Genomic DNA, 17,289 nt, shown 5'->3' with positions numbered 1-17,289 from the left:
TAATACCCCAAGAAATCAGTAGATTCAGTGCAATATCTATCAAAATTCAAATAATAATTTTGCAGAAATAGAAAATTATATATTGAAATTCACATGAAATACCAAGGGATCTTGAATAGCCAAAAATATCTAGAAAAAAAAGAACAAAGTTGTCAAGTACAGCATAAGGAATATAGTCATTAATATTATAACTGTATAGTTCCAGGTGGGCACTAAACTAATCAGAGGGATCACTTTGTAAATTATATAAATGTCTAACCACTGTGCTATACACCTGAAACTAACATAAAATAATGTCAACTGTAATTGAAAATTAATTATTTTTTTTAAAAATCAAAGTTAAAATCATACTTCCTGATTTCAAAACTCACTACTAAAGTTAGACTTATCAAAATAGTGTGGTACTAGAATAAAGAGAGACATATCAACTAATTGAAGAGAGAACCCAGAAACAAACCCTCAGATATATGGTCAAATAATGCTTAATAAGGATGCCAAAACCTTCCAATCGGTCAAAGTCAGTCTTTTCAATAAATGATGGGGGAAAACTGGATAGTCATATACAAAAGCATGAATTTGAACATGTAACTTACACCATATATAAAAATTAACTCACAATGCATCAGAGACCTAAATGTAATAGCTAAAACTATAAAACATTTAGAAGAAAGCATGAGATAAATCTTCATGATATTGGATTTGGCAATGATTATAAAATGCACAGATAACTTTTTAAATGAATAAGTTAGTTTTGACAAATTTAAACTTTTTCGTATGTATCAAAGGACATCAATAAGATGATGAATAGACAACTCAAGGAATAGAAGATATCTGCAAATCATCTATCTATCTCATAAAGGGTCAATATCCAGAAAATATAAAGCACTCCTGTAACTCAACTTTAAAAAAAAAAAAACATCAAACCCAAACAACACAAATAAAAATGGGCAAAGTATTTTAATAGATGTTTCTCAAAAAAAGGTATACAAGTGGCCAACCAGCACATGAAAATATCATCACTATCATTAATTATTAGGGAAGTGCAAATTGAAACCACAATGAGATAACTCTTCACATAAATTAAGGTGTGTTTTATTAAAATAAACCAAAAAATTTACAAATAGTATTAGCAAGGATGTGGAGAAATTGAGACTCTTGAGCATTGTTGGTGGGGATGTAAAATGGTGCAGCCACTCTGGAAAACTGCTTTACCATTTCTCAAAAAGTTAAAGACAATTACCACATGATCCAGCAATTTTATTCCTAGGTATGTGGAAGCAGAGAACTGAACTGATATTTGTACTCCCATGTTAATGGTAGCCTTTTTCACAGTAGCCCAAAAGTGGAAAAGATCCAAGTGTCCACTGATAGACAAATGATAAACAAATGTAGTGTATACGTATAATAAAATATTATTCACCCTTAAAAAGTAATGAAATTCTGATACATGCTACAGCATAAATAAATCCTATGGATTTCATGCTAAGTGAAATAAGCAGATATGAAAGGACAAGTACTATATGATTCCTCTTGTATGAGGTACCAGAGTAGTAAAGTTCATAGAGACAGAAAATAGAATTGTACTTGCCTAAGGCTGAGTATCAGTTTGTGAAAATGAAAAAGTTCTGAAGATGGATGGCGTTGATGTTTGGTCATCATTGTGAATTTAATTAATGTCACTGAATGGCATATCTACCTATACATATAAGTGGTTAAAAATGATAAATTTATGTTCTCTATATCTTATCATAATAAAAAAAACAAAAACTCACTTCAGTAAATTTCAAATGTAAATTTCACATTTGTCTTATGTCTCATATATAAAAAACACTTGCATACATCATTATTATGTACTTTTTTTGTCCACAACTTTTTCAGAATATGATTTTTTCTATTAATTTTAATTATCAATCAATATGCATTATTTAAGCAATATATCTGTGGTTAGCAGTTTTACTAATTCCTTGAATGTCTCAAAATAGTTTCTTTACTTTGAAAATGATTGATGTTTTGACTGAGTAGAAAGTAGAGTGTTATTCAGTAAAACATATTTTAATCCTAGATAATCTCTATTCTATTGATTGAATATAAATGTCTGTGTATTAGAAAAGGAATGGAGAGGTATACATTTTGAAATAATAAATTAAATTACTCTATTTATACACACATTTTATACAGCTCATAGACACACATATGAGTATAAACACATATGTAAACACATGCATAGAAAGAAACTGGAAACTGCTAGGACATATAGCAAAGATAAGTAAGATATCATTTTATTTTCAATAAAGTTTACATCTCTTTCTGCATTCCTGTCTCATCTTCAGTAAATTATAAACTTCTAACAGATAGAAATTATTTTTGGTACATGTTTCATAATTTTTATATATTAAAATAATCTACATATACATACACACATATGTAGATGTATATAAAGATAATCTATTTTATACTATGATATATATGTGAAAATGTGACACACCAGGAACAAACAATAGATACATGTTCTCAAATATTTGTCTTTAATTTTTTAGTCTCTAAAGTGTAAGTAATAATCATCTCAGGATCATAATGATCAAATAGAATAATGGATGTAAAAATACATTGAAAATTATGAACAAGACTTCAAATGTTTTATTGAAGTTCAAATGTTTTACTTGTAGAAACAAGCAAATTAAGAACTTCATCTCACCTTTTGTCCCCAAAATGTTCATTCTTGGAAGGACAGCATTTTAACAGAAACTTTTATTTCAATATTATATATTTTAAAATGAATTATAACGATCTGTCTAGTCTCTGATGTAGCTATATATCTTATCAAAAGTAAAACATTCTTTCATAAACAACAATATGTATCTCTGCAAGGCATGATTAAAACAATTTTTTGGCACCTTGGAATAAAAAAATATGACATTTGACTTATAGTTTTGCTGCTTTATGTGTTAGAATTGGTAAACTTGTTTTGTAAGTTTCACTACATAACTGTGTCATGAAAGGTGTAAATTGTTTATAAACATGAAAATGAGTATACATAAAGATTTTATGTACAATTATTAATAATAACCGTATAAAAAGTAAAAAATTCTTAAAGAGGAAATAAGTACAATCTAAATGTAGGGGATAATTGACATGGAATCTTTCTCACATGCATGAGAAACTCAAAGTAGAAATTAGGATATCAAACCATTTTTAGAGAGTTATGACTTCATTTTTTTATGCCCCTATCTATATGGCCACCATGAGAATTTCTGTCTCTATGATGAAAAACATAATTTGGGAAAATAGTCTTTACCCAAGATTACCATCCATATACACAGGGTTTTTTTCCTTAATAGTACAAAACTACTGAGAAGAAAATTAAAAACAAGAGGGAGAACCCAAATTTGGACCCCCCCATATGTGAGTAGAGCTAAGGGGGAGTGCTTCTGGACCTCTAGAGATATCTCAGAATATATCAGTATCTTTAACAGCAAGGCATGGTATAGCCTCCAGAAAAATCCTTGACAAAATGCAGGTATTGTTTTAGGAAATGTCATATTCATACATTATTTGACTGGATTAGTATTAATTAGCTGTCTTCCTACCTAGTAGTAGAAAGTGCCTTGGCAACTATTTTTTAGAAGTAGTCTGTATTTGATGGTGTAGTCTAAAGAGCAATTTGTATCCTAGAGCATTGCTGAATACAGAGTAATAACAGCAATTAGTGGAGCTGAACAGCTGGGTGTGGTCAGGAAAAGAAGCTGTCAAAAAGAGCCCTGCAGAAATCACTGTCATTCTATGGTAACTGTGGAAATACTCAAGTTTGCACCCCCTGAGGAGCAGGATCAGAGGCTAAACATCATGGTATGGAGGTACATAGCAGTGGGAAATAAACTGTCAGGAGCTCAGTTGAACTAGAGAAACTGAGAAAGCAGCTGCCAGGTATGAGAAGCCAATTAAAGCACACACCAAAAATGTGTCCAGGTGAGAAATGTCCAAACCTGTAGAGAATTTTTCTAAGAGTTTATTTGAACCCAAACTGATGTCAATTTCCAGGAAGTAAGATCTAAAATACTCCAGAGAATAACAGTTTGCAGTTTTGTTTATGCATTTGGAATCAAGGAGGAAATTTAAGGATGATTACTTGAAGGTGGGAGAAAGCAAAACAGGGATTGGATTACAGGATAGTTAACAAGCTTGGTTGCTCATTTAGGGAGGTCACACATTGTCATCCAGGGTGTCAGGCGGGGTCTCTTCTGGGGTCCCTAGTCCCGCTCCCCGCATAAGAATGCAGGATATGGTGAGGCCAAAAAGGAACACCCACGGAACCATAGATAGGGGAGTCATACCACTAGTCTCACTGCAGGCTGGGTTTGAGACACAGGAAACAGGAGCCACACTATCCGCAACCTGCCATCCATTTTTCTCTGCCAACCAACCTCACTTGCTAGCTGCAATCCGCTCTTGCTAGCTCAACGACCATCTTCTTGCTGGCCCTCATTTTGCTGCTAGCATAGCCACAACAGCTATATTAGTGGCCAATGACTCACTCGTTACAGCTGACGGCCAACTAGCCACAGCTGATGGCCATCCAATCACAGTTGATGGCCATTTACTACCTGAGCCAGCACCTTTCCACGTGAGGACGAGAGCCTGGAAACTGTACTCCTGGCTCTGTCCCCATATGCCTTTAGTAGTATTACTGTGTTTCCCCCAAAATAAGACCTAGCTGGACAGTCAGTTCTAATGCAACTTTTGGAGCAAAAATTAATATAAGACCTGGTCTTATATTATGTTAGATAAGACCCAGTCTTTTATAGTGAAATACGACCGGGTCTTATATTAATTTTTGCTCCAAAAGACGCATTAGAGCTGACTGTCCAGCTGTCTTATTTTCGGGGAAACATGGTACTTCTGGCATTTCAAAGGTGGCTTAAGTAGATGCACAAGAACAAAGGACAGAACTTCCTTAAAATCCTTTTCATTGAAGTCACAGGCCTGAGGCATGACTCCCTACCATGACTTGCCCAGTTAGGAATTTATGATTAGAACTTTAAGGAACCCCCCCTTTTATCCACAAATGAAATTAACAACTGTGGATTTAAAAAGGGGGGTTCTAGTGAAAGTAACCTCACAGAGTTTTCCCCCATGGAATGGCACATTGCTTGAGGGTCAGGTGGATCAAAATAGATGGGGGTCATGTAACTGTTGAGGGAGCCCAAAACAAAAGGCTCTTGCAGTTTTATGGACCCTGGAGTTGTGGGAGGAGACAGACATTCTGATAGGTGTGAGGTGGTACCTCACTGTGTTTTTTATTTGCATTTCGCTGAGAGCTAGTGAAGTTGTGCATTTTTTCATATATCTGTTGGCTGTTTGTATGTCTTCTTGGGAGAAGTGTCTGTTAAAGTCCTCTGCCAATTTTTTATTGGATTGTTTTTCTGTTGTTGAGTTGTACAAGTTCTTTATATATTTTGGATATTAGCTCCTTATTGAAGGTGTTGTTTGCGAATATCTTCCCCCATTCATTTGGTTGACTCTTTCTTTTGTTAATGGTTTCTTTTGCTGTGCAAAAGCTTTTTAATTTGATAGAGTGTCATTCGTTATTTTTGCTTTTACTTCCCTTGTTTTTGAGGTCAAATTCATAAAATCCTCTTTGAAACCAAAGTCCAATCTGATGGATTCTAGTAAGTCTTGTAGCATTTATTTCCCTTTTTAAAATCTTAATTCTCCCTCCTAACTGAATCATATATAAATCCCTCTTCTCCAAGTCACTTATTCTTTCTTCCATCTATTCTTTCCTGTTACTGATGCTCCCTAGTTCATTCTTCATCTCAGTCATTGAATTCTTCTGCTCCAGAATTTCTGTTTGGTTCTTTTTTTATAATTTCAATCTCTCTGGTGAATAACTTCTTCTGTGCATCAATGTTATCCCTGAGTCTACTGAATTGCCTTTCTGAGTTTTCTTGTACCTCAGGGAATTTCTTCATAACAGCTCTTTTTAATTCTTTATCAGTTATATTACAATATTTTATAGTTTTGAGTTTGGTTGTTGGTGAGAATTCTTTTCTGTGTAAGATACCATATTTTCTCTTTTATTTAATACTGTATGACAATATGTACTGTCACATCCAGTAGGACACGGGCAGTAAGAGAATGAGAAGGGGCGATGAAGGGTTAAGAAAGAAACTGAAGTCAAGAGAGTTATGCAATAGGGGCCAAGGGTCTCACAGCCTCAAAGGACTGAGAGCCCCGAATTGGGCCCCTTGTGGCTTTTATTGATGTACACACAAGGAAGTAACATTGTTTTTTCCACGGTCTGTGAATCTCATACATCATACCAGAAAACTGATTCAAACCAATCACCCTTGCTGGCAAGCGGCCGGAATCGAAAGTCCCGGGATGTCTTAGTATTTGTTTATGTACCTCCCCAAAGGACAAAACCTTCATGCTGAAACTTACTGATATGAATAGATGGAAAACCGATGTTATCACACCATTGAATCTCTTCCCAAGCAGGTTGTGGGAAGTAATATAGCCACAGAGGCAGAAGCTCTCCTTAAACGGGGGAAGGTGGGGGTCTATGCCCACCTCTGTCAACCCCATGAGTTCTCCTGATGGCCCCTATGCAACTGTGCCTGTCTTAGGTTGTTCCTTCTTTGAGGAATCTTACCTGTCATTGACTAACCAGCCATCCTTTGGGGCCAAACAGGGAGACATGAAGTGTAAACACAAAGATGAAGCAAAGTCCCTGAAAGGATCAGTCTCATAGACTCTTCTTTCTTTAGGGGTAGGTATGAGGGAACAGACGGTTAGGTTGCTGCATGGCAACAATGTACTTCTGATTTTGCATTTGAAGTAGCAGATAACTTTCCTAAAGTTAATGATTTATGTTTGCTCGGTTCTTACAATTTAACAGGCTGGCATTAAGAAACCTTTTTGCGTAATCCAGAAGGTGGTCCTATAGCTCAGGTTTGTGATTTCTCTTTACTGGAGATGGCTCTTGTAAATGCATCTGGGAGCATAAACAAGAGCTGGCGGCACAGAGGGTAGGTGTGGGCTTAGCATCTGGGGCTTTGGGGATGCCCATGGGCTGGTAGGGGATCACTGATTGGGGCACTTCCAGAGGTCTTCATTGTACCTTCGGCTGAAATTCCAAAACAGACAACAGGAAACGTGCTTTCAATGACATTTGATATTTTTGTCTGCCTCCTTCCTTTTCCTACCCCTCCTCACAGTCACAAGCGTCCTTCCTCAGAAATCCATGTGCTTTTGGAGAGAAATAGGTCCCTCCAGCTGGAACCCATAGAAAATGCCAGCAAGAAAATCACTTAACACTTTTGCTTTACACATCCCCCATGGAAAAAGATAATATTTTCCACCTCTTCTGTCAGAGAAGTTGCCTTTGATGTTGCCAAAAGCCCAGCACCCTTGAAGTGTTGCACTGAGCAGGGGTGCTGCTTTGGCAAGTTTTGGCATCTCCTCTGCTTCCAAACTAATCCCTATCTCACTACAATGGCATGCTGGAGTCTACCATGAGGGAGGTTGTACCTCCATAAATTCTCTATCAACCCTGGGTATTAGCCCTATTTTAAACCCTTCAGGTTTCCTTTTTCCTGATTATGGCAAGTAGTGGTGGGGCAGGCTCACTGACTCCCTTGTATCTGCAGCCCCCACGAAGTTTCTATCTGCCAAATTTTGGATGCACAGGTGGGTAGAAACCTCCAAGGTAGCCTGGTGTAATCTTCAGGTGCACTTATGTTTGGCTGTCATGCCCAATAAGTTGTAAAACAAAGGAAAGGGGAAAAAAAGTAATGATTTACTTAGCCATAATGCTGATATCACTCTCTACCAATTGGCACATTTAAAACATAAGAGTGGGAATTAGAATGCAGACAGGAAAAAGTGGGGTGACTTAAATGGTCAGTTATCTAAGTTATCCAGGGATTTCTAAAAGGAGAACTTCATGGGTGGAGGTGACCTGGTTCCTTATATATTGTTTTGGTAGAGGTCATGTCATACTGTTGGAAATATGTTTATTAGAGATGGATGTCTTTGAAATGGATGCCTCAGAAATCAAAAGCTTAATGTCAGGTACTTACATTAAAAACAAACAAAAAAACAAACAAACAAACAAAAACAAAAACGCTCAACAAACCCCAAATAAAACTTAATGCTATGTACCAACACTATATAATTTTTATCTTTTCCCTTCAATAGGCAAGCCCCTCCCCCCACCTGTCACTTGTTTCAATAATTTCTCTTTTTTATTTTTTATTTTACGCAATTTAAATATAGGCTCAGTGTAGGGTTTTGTTTTTGTTTTTGTTTTTTGAAAATTATCCTGCTTGATTCTGTAAGCTTCCTGGATCTTTGCATTGGTCCCTACAATAAATTCTGGGAAATTCTCCATCATTATTGCTTCAAATATTTCTCTTGTTGCTTTCTCTCTTCTTCTGGTACTTTCATTACACATATCACATACCTTTTAGAGTTATCCCACAGTTCTTGAATAGTCTGTTCTGTTTGTTTGTTTGTTTGTTTGTTCGTTCATTTGTTTTACTTTTTCCTCTTTGCTTTTCAGATTTTTAAAGTTTTATAGACATATCCTCAAGTTTATTGATTCTGTTCTTAGTTGTGTCCAGTCTATTAATGAGTATGTCAAAGGAATCCTTCAATACTTTTATAGTGTTTTTTTTGTTTCTACCATTTGTTTTTTATTCTTTCTTAGAATTTCCACTTCTCTGCTTACATTATTCATCAGTCTATGCACATTGTCTACTTTTAAAATTAGAATCATTAATATATTAATTATACTTTTTTAAATCTCTAGACTGATAATTTTAATATCCTTCGTATATCTGAGTCTGTGATATTTGTATTGTCTATTCAAACTGTACTTTTTTGCTTTGCAGTATGCCTTATAATTTTTATTGAAAATTGGGTAGCATGTGGTGAGGAAAAGGAACTCCAGTAAATAGACTTTTAATGATGTGTTTGTAAGATTTTGGAGGAGAGAAAGTGTTCTATAGTCCCATGATTAGGTCTCAGTTTGATGACAGGCTGTTCCCTTAGGCTGTGGCTTTTACTAGTACTTTTTAGAGACCCCCCCCCACACTCCCTGCCCCCTTTGGAAGGAACCAAATGACTAGAGGAAACTGGGATTTATTATTTCCCTTTTCCCATCTGTAAAGCTAAAGTGGGTTGGAGTTGGGTATTTCTCTTCCCGCAGGTGAGCTGTGCTTTGATAAGCCCCAGTAGGTTAGCTTCTGTTATAATAGCTTAGTTTACATCAGGCCTTGCTAAGAAAAAATAATTATCTGGGCATTTGGGGCATTTTTCCAAATGGGTATTCCTACTACCTCTAAAATCAAGTAGTGTTTTTTTTCTTCAATCTTCTTTTTGAGAACCTGCTCAGGCTCCTGAAGTTAAAACACATTAAAGGGATTTCCCCCCCAAAGACTAAATCCTCCTGGTGTTTTTAAGTTGTCCATACTTAGCCTCTAGAAATTAATAAATTACAGTTTAGGTTTTCCTATTCTCCTACTGGTTCATCAAGAGGTTTCTACTCATGGGATTCTGCTCTGGTAAATTGTGATTTTCTATATCTGCCTATATTTCCAATCTTTGGGGCAGCAATTTGCCCTATGACCTCAATTCTCTGATGGATCTAAGTAGAGTTACTGATTTTCAGTTTTCAAGGTTTTTACTTATAAAAATGAAGCAATGACTTCCAACCTCCTTATATGTTGGACTGGAAACCAGAACTATCATATCCACAAGTTTAACTTAGATTAAACTGACATGTTTCTTGAAAGACAGAAACAACCAAAATTCACACAAGGAGGAATAGATAATCTTAATAGACTTATATCTATTAAATAAATTAAATAATTAAAAGCTTTCTGAAAATGAAATAACCAGACCCAAATGGTTTCATTGGTGAGTTCTACCAAAACCGTATAGAAGAAATGATATTAATTTTCTATGTTCTCTTCCAGCATATAAAATCAAAAGAAATAGTTCCTAGTTTATTCTACTAGGTCAGCATTACTTCTATGTAAAAAACACTTAAAGACATTATAAGAGGAAAAGAGTTATAGGCTAATATCTCTCATGAACACATATATTCTCCAAAAATCCTAGCAAATTATATTCAACAATGTTTAAAAATAAATATACACTATGACAAAGCAGAATTGATTCCAGATATGCAAGGCTGGTTCAAAATTTGAAAATTATGTTAGGTAATGCACCACATCAACAGACCAAAGAAGAAAAAAACATATGGTCTTAATTAATGCAGAAAAATAATTTGACAAAATTTACCCTGCAGAGGTTTTTTGGTTTTTTTAATGAAAAAAAAATCCCAGAGGTGTTTTTGTTTGTTTGTTTGTTTTTGTTTTGTTTTGTTTTTTGTTTGGTTTTTAATGATAAAACCTCTCATCAAACTACAAATAGAGAAGGCCTTCCTCAATGAGACAAAGAACAGCTGCAAAAGACCTACAACCAACATCCTACTTAATGGTTAGAAAGTAGATGCTTCCCTTCCTAACATCAAGGACAACAAAAGGATGATTTTATTAATGTTATGATATATTTGTTATGCATCTTATGATGAATTCACTCTTACTCAACATCAGTTATATCAGTTATATCAGTTAGTAGTTATATCAGTTAGTCTTAGCTGATATAACAAGACAAGAAAAGAAAGGTATGCAGATTAGAATGGAAGAAATAATATTCTATTTGCTCACAAATGACACAATACTCCACATAGAAAATTTCAAAGAATCCACAAATAGTGCTGGAACTCATGAGTGATTATAACAATGTCACGTGATGTAAACTTATTATACAAAAGTCTAATTTTCCCCTATATGTACCAGTAATAAAGAACTAGAATTTGTAATTGAGAACACATCACTATTTATAATAGCACCAAAAATTTTAAATAAATATTTTGGTAAAATTTTAACAAAATATATACATGATCTAGATATGGAAAGCCAAAAAACTCTGATGACAGAAATCAAAGACAGTCTAAATACATGGACAGATAAGGCAGGACTGTGTACTGGAAGACTCAATATTGTTAAGATGTAAAGTCTCCACATCTTCATATATAGAGTCAATGAAATCCTAACCAAAACCCAGCAAGTTGTGTTATGGAGATCAACGAACTTATTCAAAAATTTATGTGGAAAGACTAATGACCCCAAATAGCCAACACGATATCAAAAAAGAACAAAGCCAGAGGACTGGCATTACCTGACTTGAACTCTTACTATAACGCTATAGTAATCCAGAGAGCATGGGACTGACAAAATAATATACATATAGATCAATGGAATAGAATAGAGAGCCCCAAATAAAACAATGCAGATAGTTATTTATTCTTGGAAGAAGTAGAAAAAGACATACAATGGAGAAAAGATAGTCTTTTAAACAAATGGTACAGGAACAATTGGACATCCATATACAAAATAATGCAATAATTTACAGACAAAATTTACACCTTTTGCAATAATTAACTCAATAAAGATCAGAGACTTAAGTGCAAAGCACAATATTGTGAAGTTATAGAATAAAAAAAAAGAGAAAATCTATGTAACCTTGAGTTTGGCAATAAACTTTTAGATACAACTCCAAAAGTGGGATCTGTGAAAAAAAAATATTGCTAGACTGATAAATACTGAACAGTTAAGAGAAAGAAATGATAGTGATGGATTGGGAGAAAATATATGGAACCACAAAAGACCCCAAAAAGCCAAATAAATATTGAGAATGAAGAACAAAGTTGCAGGTATCGTGATACCTGATATTCAACTATACCACAATACTATTGTAACAAAACAGCATGGTACTGTCATAAAAAAAGATACATAGATCAACAGAAAGAATAGAGAGCCCCAAAATAAAAACCACACCCATATGGTCAATTAATTTAGAAAAATAAGGTAAGAGTATGCAATAGAGTAAGAAAGCCTCTTCAACAAATGGTGTCAGGAAACTGCACAGGTTCATGAAAACAATGAAACTGGACAATTTTTTTCCATGATATACAAAATAAACTCAAAATGAATTAGACTTAAATGTTAGCGCTGAAAGCATAAAACTGCTAGAAGAAAACATAGGCAATAAACTCTTTGACATTGGTCTTAGCAATATATATATATATATATATATATATATATATATATGCTATATCTCAGAATCTCAGACAACAAAAGCAAAAATAAACAAATGGGATTTTATCAAACTTAAAAAAGTATTTAACAACAAAGAAAACCATCAACAAAACCAAAAGACAACCTACTGAATGACAGAACAAATTTGCAAATGATACATAAAATAAACTCATACAGTTCAAAATAAAAAAAAAAATGCAAACAATCAATCTGATTTAAAAATGGCCAGAGGACCTGAATAGACACATCTTCAAAGAAGACATACAGAGGGCCAACATATACATAGAAAGAGGCTCAACATCAAAAGTCATTAGGGGAATGCAAATCAAAACCACAATGAGATATCACCTCACAATGTTCAGAATGTCTATCACTAATAAATCAACAAACAAGAACTGTTGATGAGGACGTGGAGAAAAAGGAACACTTGTGCACTGTTGGTGGGATTGCAGATTGGTGCAGCCACTATGGAAATCAGTATGGTGGTATCTCAAGAAACTGGAAATGGAACTATCTTATGACCCACAAATTCCACTCTTAGGTATCTATCCAGACAAATCCAAAATGCTAATTCAAAAAAATATATGCACCACTATGTTTATTGCAGCACTATTCACAATAGCCAAGACATGGAAACAACCAAAATGCCCATCTGTAGATGACTAGATAAAGAAACTGTGCTACATTTATACAATGGAGTATTAGTCGGCCATAAAGAAGAATCTTACCATTTGTGACAACATGGATGGACCTAGAGGGTATTATGCTCAGTGAAATATGTCAGACATAGAAGGATACACACCACATGATTTTACTTATATGTGAGATTTAAAATGCAAAATAAATGAATAAACAAAACAGAAACAAAGTCATTAATACAAAGTAAACGATGTTTACCAGATGGGAGATGTGTTGGGAGAGATGAATAAAAAAGGTAAAAGAAATTAAGAAGTACAACTTGCTAGTTATTAAAATGGTCACAAAGATATATAGTACAGCCTAGGGAATATAGTCAATGACATCGTAATAACTATGTATGGTGCCAGATGGGTATTAGATTTATCAGGGTGATCACTTCATAAGGTATATAAATGTCACTATGTTGTACACCTGAAACTAATATAATATTTTATATCAACTATAACTGAAAAACAAATTAAAACAAAACAAAAAATACATATACCGTGTTTCCCCGAAAATGAGACTAAGCCAGACAATCAGCTCTAATGCGTCTTTTGGAGCAAAAATTAATATAAGACCCGGTATTATTTTACTATAATATAAGACCAGGTCAATAATAATATAATATAATGTAATGTAATGTAATGTAATGTAATGTAATGTAATATAATATAATATAATATAATATAATACAATATAATATAGTATAATACCCGGTCTTATATTGATTTTTGCTCCAAAAGAGGCATTAGAGCTGATTGTCCGGCTAGGTCTTATTTTTGGGGAAACACAGTGAGTACCTGGGAATTTTTGCTTTTCTTTTTCTTTTTTTGTAATATTACGCATATTTTATTGTACTCTTTTCCCACCAAATTGTTTTTATTTTAAAAAATGTTAAACCTACGGGAAAAAAGATAAGAACATTAAATTTACATTCTATGCCTTTCAAAAAACTAAATAAAGCATATTCAAAAACTGAAAATACAACAGTAAGAAACTACTCAATTAAAATATGGGCAAAATATCTGATAGATACTTTCACTAATGAAGATACACAGATGAGAGAAATAAGCATATGAGAAAAAATATTCATCATCATTTGTTTTGAGGAAATTCCAAATTAAACAAAAAATGAGACACTATCACACACATTTGAATGGTTAAAATTCCCCAAACTGACAGTACCACGTCCTGGCAAAAATGTGGAGAAAGAGAAATGCTCATTCATTGCTCAAGGGGATACAAAATGGTACAATCACACTGAAAAATAGGTTGGCAGTCTTTTACAAAGCTAAACATAGTCTTACCGTGTGATCCAGCAATTGTACTCCTTGGTATTTTGTCAACTGATTTGAAAGCTTATGCTCACACTAAAACTTGCATGGTGATATTTATAGCAGCTTTATTCATAATCACCAAACACTAGAATCTACTAAGATGTTCTTTAATAAGTGAATGGTTAAACAGCTATATCCATATATTATTATTCAGTAATTAAAAATATAAGCTATCAAGCCATGTAAAGACATGGAGGAAATTCAAATGTATATTGCTAAATGAAAGAAATCAGTATGAAAAGGCTACATATTGTATGATTGCAATTATATGACATTCTGGAAAAGGCAAAACTTTAAAGCCATTAAAACGACCTGTGGTTGTGAGGTGTTTAGGGGCTTGTAGGAGAGTTGAATCGGTAAAGCATAGTGGACTTTTAGTGTAGGGAAATTATTATGTATGATACTATAATGGTGGAAACAAGAATGCATTGTCGAAAGCCCACAGAAATTTATAAAACAGAGTGAGTCTTAATAAATGCCAATAAAAAAAAAAGAAAATGTTTATGAGGTCAGGGAAATCCAGCAAGTTGTACAGTGGCAAAAACATTATAGCTATATTACAAATATATTAAACAATTTCACGGAATTAAATGTGGGGGGAATTCTCACCTATGAAACTTTGTGAATGAGTGGCATCTGTAAGAATAAAGGTAAATAAACTGCACATAAGTATGGCACTGTAATTAATAAAGCTGCTTTCCGGTGAGGTAGAGTTTAACAATTCTGATACTGCTCTGCTTGTACAGTGGAATGGAATAATTATGCAAATGGATGGCAGATGATTGGAGCCAGGTTTGTCACTGTGGGAGTGGAAATTTACAGGTAAGCAAGAAAGGTAAGGAAGAAACTAGAGTAACCAAGGTGGTAATGGATTAGTGTCAAAGAAATCTGCATGAAAGTATATTAAGGTTAACACAGATACTGATGAATAGGTATAGAAATAATTACAGAAGTGTGTGCTACGTAGGTTAGTATATATACATATATTTAGTAGTTCTGTCCACTGAGAAAATACAGAATTAAAGAAATAATGACACTCCAGGAAAATGAGCATACTTAGCATACAGATCTTGGTTTCTGAAACCATACTTCATAAATAATCAGGGATCCTTGGAGAAATGACTGAATTTAGGATGGGAATAAAGAATACAGAAGATGAGCTTGCAGAAAATATAAAAGTGCATTAAACATTTTCAAAAAGATGCAAAGATGGGGATATTTCAAAGGGCCACAGGAAGCAACTGAAAGGGCTCCCAAAGGCTTAAACAGGAACAACATATATAGTGTTGGATTATAACACAAAGTAAAAATAACAATGAGTCTATATTTATATAAATAATCAAATAAATAAATAAATAGAAATAGAGGAGATCCACATCCTCTGGCCTCTGCCCAAGATAAGCCTTGTATGTATTTCATGCATGGGGTTTGTAAAGAAGGTGATAACTGTTGCTCCTCACATGACCTCTCTGACAGTCCATACAGTGTAGTGTGCAAGTATTTTCAGTGAGGGTCCTGTATTTACGAAGACCGCTGCAGATATGAGCACAGCAAGCCATTGAAACCGGAAGAAGCGACTGCAACAGATCCAACTACAAAGGCGTCCCTTCTGCTTTCTCAAGTTCATCCACAGTTGGACCGATTGTTGAAATGAATACCTGCTAGGCCAAGTCAAGAATTTCAAACTTTGCAACTGTAGGAGCAGGTTCAGAAGACTGGGTGAATGCCACTGAGTTTGTTCCTGGCCAGCCCAACTGTGACCAGACTGCCCCTTCCTGCACTGACGCACCCCTGCAGGTCTCAGTGACCAAGGAAGACTCTGAGAAGGAGCAAAGTGCAGTCGAAACAAAGCAGCAGCTTTGTCCGTACGCCATGGTGGGAGAGTGCCGATATGGGGAGAACTGTGTGTATCTCCACAGAGACTCCTGTGAGATGTGTGGGCTGCAAGTCCTCCACCCAGTAGATGGGGCCCAGAGATCACAGCATATAAAATCTTGCATTGAGGCCCAGGAGAACATGGAGCTGTCATTTGCTGTCCAGTGCAGCAAGGACATGGCATGTGGCATCTGCAGGGAGGTGGTCTACAAGAAAGCCAACACTAGCGAGAACCTCTTTGGCATCCTGTCCAACTGCAGCCACACCTACTATCTCAAGTGTATTCACGAGTGGAGGAGTGATAAACAATTTGAGAGCAAGATCATAAAGTCCTGTCCCAAATGTCGGATCACGTCTAACTTTGTAATTCCATGTGAGCACTGGGTGTAAGAGAAAGAAGAAATGCAGAAACTCATTCAGAAATACAAGGAGGCCATGAGCAACAAAGCATGTAGGTATTTTGATGAAGGACGTGGGAGCTGCCCATTTGGAGGGAACTGTTTTTACAAGCATGCCTACCCCGATGGCCACAGAGAGGGACCACAGAGACAGAAAGTGGGAACATCAAGCAGATACCAGACCCAACAAAGCAACCACTTCTGGGAGCTCATTGAGAAAAGACAGAACAGCACCCCCTTGGACAACAACCAAGAAGAGGTGGCCACCTTTGAGTTGGGCGAGATGTTGCTTATGCTTTTGCCTGCAGGTGGGAATAGCGACATGATAGATTCTGCACACGAGTGGAACTTGTTTCATAATGAGCTGGAAGATTTTTATGACTTGGATGTATAGCAGCTTTGAGTGGTATGGGAATTGGTCTGCTGAGACTCAGACAGGAGCTGTGCCCTGTGGCGGGGTGGCAGAGCCCGTGTTTCTATCCTAGGCAGGCCTGTCAACTACAGGTACTGTCAGAATAACTTTTACCCAGGGCCTGTCTTCTCAACAATCCCTCACCTTTCCCCACAGAGTGAGTTGTCGTTTCCTGCTTTAAAAAGTTACAAAAATAAATTTTAAAGCTATTTTTTTTTAGTAACATGAACTTAACTATCAGTTAGTATAAGTTTGTTGCGTCATCTCTTTTCAACCCTGTTCACATAGCTCATAGGGTAGTGTTTATGGACTTTCACACTCATTTTGAGGTCCCCAGGCTCACAAGTAACAGCACCGGCCCTGCTTTGAGGTTCAAGGAGAGGTGCGATGGGTGAAGGATCTGAACTGTGGCAAGC

General features: G+C 35.5%; 1 pseudogene across 1 annotated transcript in view; it reads left to right on the top strand.

Moving 5' to 3' along the window:
* LOC308495048 (E3 ubiquitin-protein ligase makorin-1-like) overlaps positions 1-16,855 on the top strand; it is a 460,600-nt pseudogene extending 443,745 nt beyond the window's left edge. The window contains exon 2 of the transcript in view: positions 15,586-16,855. The product of the transcript in view is annotated as an E3 ubiquitin-protein ligase makorin-1-like (transcript). The remainder of the gene's footprint in view (positions 1-15,585) is intronic.
* The last annotated feature ends 434 nt before the right edge of the window (positions 16,856-17,289 follow it).

Source organism: Rhinolophus hipposideros (genome assembly GCF_964194185.1).
Source record: "Rhinolophus hipposideros genome assembly, chromosome: X".
Taxonomy (NCBI): domain Eukaryota; kingdom Metazoa; phylum Chordata; class Mammalia; order Chiroptera; family Rhinolophidae; genus Rhinolophus; species Rhinolophus hipposideros.
This window is presented reverse-complemented; position numbering and strand designations above follow the sequence as displayed.